We start from the raw sequence: 6,752 nt of genomic DNA, 5'->3' as shown, positions 1-6,752 counted from the left end.
CCCCGTGCGATAACTTTAACTTCAAGAATAATTAAGCATCTTATAACACAGCATTTACTTCAAAGTGGACAAATGAATGGGGAAAAGTATTGGAGTTAGTGCTGCGTTGCCAAGCAAAGTGACAATGAAAATGACTCCCTTCTTTGCCTCTAGAGGCATATTTTGTAATAAAGTAGCAAAAAAAAACTAAAAATTGGAATTTCACATATGTAACGCCCCAGAAGCTCCAATAACTCACGCGCACTACGGCTATAGTCTGCGAATTAATTTGCGATACGTCCTCAAATAATAGGAGATTATTATTCTGAAATCAACCGGGAGATCATGAAGCAAGTGGAAACCTGCTGTTGATTTCGTTATTGGTAGAAATTAATGATTTTCCGCCAGTTTTCAATTTCCCTCGTGCGTCTTCCCTATGCCATCTTTCTTGCCTACTTATGAACCGCAAAAATCATAATAAAATAGAAATACCTATGTACTAGCGTTGACAGTACCTGGATTTACCTATGGTTGTAGCGGCTGGCCGTTCTTATCTTATTGTATCGTAAATAATAGTTTCGATTGTTTCACGCCCGGTACTTCGCTTAAACACCACCTTAATCTTTTTAAGATTTACTTAATCTTTTTCATAATAAAAAGTTTAAGTAAATCTAGATCCGTTTTCGAATTTAGGCCACCTCGCATGTACCCAAGTTAAGAAAGCAAGCAACCAGCTTACCGCTGCACTACTACGAAAACGTTTTTACTGTATTTTAACGAACCACGTTGTATGTTAGTACCACGTATAGTAGGATATAATGTAACCTTTGGTTAGCGTAGTACATTTTATTATGAACTCTACTCACTTTTGCTTTCAGGATATGAGCCTTGTTTCTCGCGATCGAAATCGAGTATGCCACAGAATATATTATATATGTTATGGTATGGAGTATATATATTCTGTGTGAGCTTATACAAAACGTTGTGCAAGAGATGAAGGAATCGTTAACTGCGAGAGCGATTCAAATGAAAAAAGTTCTTCAAAGCCAAAATTGTTCTTACATGTTAGTGGATGAATTGAGCCGTAATGTAAACAACTTAGCTTCCGCCAACAATGAAAATTAAGTGAGGCTATCTTATTTAAGTTCATATTGAGATTTCGGACTGTCGAGCTACTAATTTGTTTCTTACTAAAGAATAAATTAAGCTGAACATTAACTATCTATATAACAGTCAGAAGAAAAATAGGAGGAGAAACGAACGTTTTTGCACTGTGCGATGTAATTCCTGCGCTGCTCGAATCTGTTACCGCTGAAATGACGAGGATGATTTGTACCTTAATTCAGAGATATCGGCAGTATTTTTATTTTCTAGAAGCTGGCTATAAGACCCTAGTTGACCATCTATCCACTATTTACTAAGTTTTGAGTTAACTGTTTCAGATACTTTAGTTTATAAACTTAGTTCTATTCTAGGTGTTTAGCCCCCTGCGTGCTATCATTGTATTCAGGGGCTTTTCGTATGTATAACAAGTCAAAGTTCTGCAGCGTCAGACATGCAAGTGTTTATTCGAATTGAACCTAGACATTTTAAAGCTTTGGCTTATAGAGCAATCACATTATCAAATTTCTAAATGGCTCATCTTGATGGCGTGAACCTGCTTTAAATAATAAGTATAAAAGCTATTGGCGCTGATCAGACTCCACTGCGTAGAAATCTAACGTAAAAAGTCCCTAGGTTTGCACTGAGGATCGAACCTGATATTACGGTTTAGAATCAGACGCCTCTCAGTAACCCAATTTTTCCGTTAACTTTGCCTTTTGCTCAACGTCCAACCCCAAAGTAATTCGTCTAAATATTTTACAGACTCCATTCATCCACCCATTCATCATGTCAAACGACTGATTTTTTTTAGCTAATCTGTGTATTTATCTCAACGAATTTCCCTATAGCAGCTCAACACGGATTTCGTAAAAAAAGTTGGCATGCTTACATTTAACATCTATTTAGGAAAATTCAAATAATAAGGTTGATTTTACTTGTTTGTTAGTGAATGTAGCTCATTAGTCGTAAAAAAAATTTCTTTAGCTTTCAACACTTTTGGAAAAAAGCACAGAGGCGATCAAAGTAAAGGAGTCCCAGTAGGCGTGAAGTTCCGCGACTTCAATACCTTTTAAGTGAATACCACTTTCGGTTTTGTGACAAAACGCATGACATGATCAACTTTTTGACATTTCTATAAGCATAATTTTTTAGGTTCTATTTTTCTAGTCCCTGTTCTGTGGACGATGATCATAAAATGTTCACAAAAGCTCCGTTCGATATCAAGCCCTGGTTGACAAAGTTGACTGGCAGGCCGTAACAGTGTCTGCTCACCTAGCTAGAGTTAAAAGAACGTCGAAATAGATTCATTCTTATATATTCTCATAAGGACCTGTAACTTAACAAAGGCGACCTTAAGGCCGGTGATGCACTTATGTGAGCTGATGCCGCGAAACTGAGCGGCAAAGTATATACGTTTCAAAAAACAATGAATGTAATGAAAAAAATCTTTGATAATGCGCTACTTGTGCGCTAATTGGATTAATTATAATAAGGTTTTTTTGCCAGATACCGAAATTTTCCTTATGTAGCCATTAGGTTAAACGCACTTACTGATAAACGCATCTAAAGGTCTCATTAAACATTCGGCTGTCGGAGAAAACACGTCCTGCTACAAGTATCTCTGTGAACTAGGAACGCGTTATACGGAACCAATATAGTCGGAAGATTAGAACTTGACTCATATAATACCAGCATGAATATCAGTAGGGTATCAAAACAACCGAATTCAGGACCTTGAAATAATTGGCGAAAGACTTTGATATATGCTAACCAAAATTAAGTTAAGAATAAAAACATATATATGTATAGAAAACATTCAATACAATCTTATAAAATGAGACTTGTACGTAGCGGTGATTCTCTAAGTATGTGCGATAGTCACCACGAAAAGAAATAGCTCTCGTATCGTTTTCTTGCTATGAGTATTGCTTAAATATTCAGTCTAGCTTTGGCGTTTTCTAGAAACTCCCTGCCTTTAATTGGGCCTGGATTCGGCACGAACGTTGGATAGATTATGCCTGGTTTAACATATATATGAAGCATGTTTTACATAGAAAGGGCTTTCATCAAAAAAAGTCGATAGAATGCACATAGAACGTCGTGAAGCACAATGTATGCTGTATACTGTGGGTAATTTAAGCACGTAGACGTAATGACATCAAAACCTTTAATTGCAATCTGGAATTTATAATTTATGCCATCTTTATAAGACACGATAATTAAGTAACTCGAACCTTGTCGCTATTACTTCCATCCCTAAGCTTCCTCCTTTCGACATTCGCTGCGTGAATAATTTAGAATTAGTATTTCATGCCGCATGCACCAAGTTGCATAGCCCTACAAGGAATGGTATAGCAAAATGATGATCTTCTTTCTGAGCTAGGCACCAAACGAAAATTGATGTTTGGTAGTCTTGATTTTTTGTAAATAGAGAATAATCCTTTATCTGAATACTGTTATATCAGCAGATCTGTAAATTTAATTTTTTCTTCATGATACAGAAGCATATGCAGGACGCTGGCGTGTGATTTCAATAAATCACCTATTATTAAGCATTCGGTGTACTCAGGCTACTCCGGAGCGCGAATGTTTACCTATTGTACTGCCTACTCACCTCAGCCAACCGTAATTTTATAAACGATATTATAGCCTTTCAAATATTTGCGCGTATATTAACTATCGTGTTTTAACTGTATTAGCAGTTATTGGTATGTTTGTATTTCAACTTGTTGGAAATTATTAAAAACAGTTGCCTCACTTATTTATGATAGTGAATAAAATGTTAGCGACATTTTCTAACAAACTCAAAAGTATATGGAAAGGCCCGCGCAAATTTGGAACATTCAGCCTTATGTAGCACCCAAAACGATTCGACATCTCATAACATCTGCGTAAGAGCCTATGCAGCGAACTAGAGGGAGGCACAGTAATAATGGGTCATGTAAACCTCAATAGCGGCATACAGCATACGAGACAACAACGGCATTACGTCCAAACGTCCTTAAGCTACTGAAGCGACAGGAGATCATACACCAAAGCGATGAAAAGCGTCGTACGCCCAATCAAATCCCTCGTCCGGTTCGGAGTTCTACGAACGTAAGTTCTCCTGGGCGGATGATTACGGCAACATATAAGCTAATACAGTTCACAGACATACCCAATAGAAAACAAAAAAGGAATACCCCAATAAAAATATAGCGCGAATACAGATTCAATATATAATATTTCTCTACTAATGAGCCGTGGACGTTTAAGGTTACGAGTGGGTAACATGACATCAATACACCTTAATACTGCTATAAATAAGTATAATTCAATGTATGTTATGATACCTCGCTAAGCAATCGATACTCGTTACTCCTTAGAGCTGCGGTGTGGCCTATTTAGACATTAGCACTTTTTCGTGCCAACGACGTAAAAGACAGAACTGCGTTTATACACATATATATAATAATACAATGACGGCTGTTTGGTCGTCTTGCCGGCTAGAGAGCAACTCGAACATGGCGTCTACAATATAGAATTAACAGTATTTAAATAGGTTTTTGTTTATTACAAACTTTATACATATAAGGTTATATGCAAATAGATCATTAATAAGGTAAAGACTGTCGGTTTATTTACCTTACGCATTTTTCGACATACATCTAGCCCCATATCTGAAATTGGCGCTATGGACACTTTTTTTAGGTTTGTAAGTACATCTTGCTTTGTAGGTACCTCCATGCAAAGGGCGTAGTCTACTTGCGTAATCTTGAAAGCCATTCGACATCACCGTGCCTCAAGAACAACCGTTTATCGAAATGATTCCGTAAGAATACGATTGCGTTATTTGTTGCGTGGAGGGTAGACCACCCCGCTGAAGCCAAATGTTTTGCACACTTTTTAAAAAGGTTTGGGGTACGAAAAAGCCTAGGATCATCTCCTGGTAGCGAACAGTGTGCAGTTTACAGTTTCGTCCAAAAAAAGTAGCCAATCGTGCCTTCGGCCCACATGTCGTATCGGACAGTGTTTTTTTTTTTGGGAATGTAAGCCTTTTTCCTGAATATCCCGGGTATTCTCGTCCTACAACAGCCCGCTAATAGCAGGCAAACTTAATCAAAAGATCCGTGTCGTTATTTTAGAGATAGAACGAAATGTGCGCGAAAAAATGGTTGAAAATTAAGTGAAACAAATAAGTACCATGAAGAAAGCTCACTTTTTTTAGATATTTATTTAGGTAAAATCTTATCTGTATAATACTTGTAATTGAGAAAGCCTGCAATGCAAATACATCGAGTTGTTTTTTTGTGAACGCCATTTTGAAGTTCATTACCAGATCATAGCCATCTTTGTACTTCAAGTCGCATAAAGGACATTAATGCATTAATCGTAATCTATTCAAAACCAAAGGTTAACAAAATATTGCTCACGTAAGACGTGTCTCCAGGACAAACACACGTTTCTATAGCGCAGCAAGCAACCGCTACTGTTTGATACAACTATTGTACGAAACTGGTGGCCCTTGATCCCAGTTCCATTTCAGGCCAGATTATGACGTTACCATTTTCATATTTCACGGATCAAGCAATAATTGCACTCAAGTTATTAATTAAAGTTACAGCGTTAAGTCACGTTTGCAAGTTCGAGAAACTCGCAGTCCTGATTACCAGCTGGCTCGCCTGCCATCAGAGTGTACTTCAACTCATTGGAAAGCAAAGAACAAGAAACGAAGAGCTAGAATATTATGTGCATATTAACACATATGACTCATTTAAGCATCAGACTTCCCCGGACGGCTATTTTATTTAAACGAAACTTCTATTTTCACTTCGATGTACGCTTTTTTTTGCGAGTTAAGCAAGCCCTTCTTAAGCCAGGGAAGGGTATACGCATTTGAATCGTATTATCTTTAAAAACAGTTATATCCTTTAGCGCTTTCGCTTGTTCTGATGTTTATGCTTGATAATTCATGATGTAGCATAGTGGCAGTAAATCCTGGTATCAGTTCGGTTTATTTTTTTTGTCGCTTTTTTATCTAAATTCCTCTTGAAACGCGTTGAAAATATACAATCTACAACAGTCCAGTTACGCTTGTGAAACGGGGCGTATGTGGCAGGAAATTTGTTTAAAAATCTGCATATTTGCACACGTGCACACTGTTCGACGTACAGCCAAGCTCGAGTGAGCTCCACTCTTCTCTAGGGCAGCGTGCTTTAGTTCGCAAACGCAGCCATTTTTAAATTTCCCCTCGGTACAGTTGGCGTGATCATTGCGCTCCGCCTACACAGCACCCATCGAAGCTCTGCTTCTTAATATGCTTTGTTTCACAATCTAGAGTCCCCAAAACTTCTACGCCGTGCAGCCGACTCGAAGTAGCATGCCATGGGTTGAAATGCATAAGAGGTTGCGTGTCGCTTCTTCTATATGTGCTCCATCACTTCGTCTCGAGAAATCCACAAGTAAATCAACGAGCAAACTTGGCATATCAAGAATGAAAAGAAGAGGACCTGCCATTGAGGTCGTAAGGACGATTTACGGCTTAATCTAATATACGATGTGCATCTAATTTATGGCCGATATCAACAAAAATCAAAATAGATTGTGGGACAGAAACGCAAAAGCGGGTTGACGTCTAAATGATTTACTGTGCATTCCCATCATTAGTCTAAAACCATCAAAAAAAAACA

Source organism: Varroa jacobsoni, unplaced genomic scaffold (assembly GCF_002532875.2).
Source record: "Varroa jacobsoni isolate VJ856 unplaced genomic scaffold, vjacob_1.0 scaffold_518, whole genome shotgun sequence".
In the NCBI taxonomy this organism is placed as follows: Eukaryota; Metazoa; Arthropoda; class Arachnida; order Mesostigmata; family Varroidae; genus Varroa; species Varroa jacobsoni.
The sequence above is the reverse complement of the archived record's forward strand: the minus strand, read 5'-3'. Positions refer to the sequence as shown.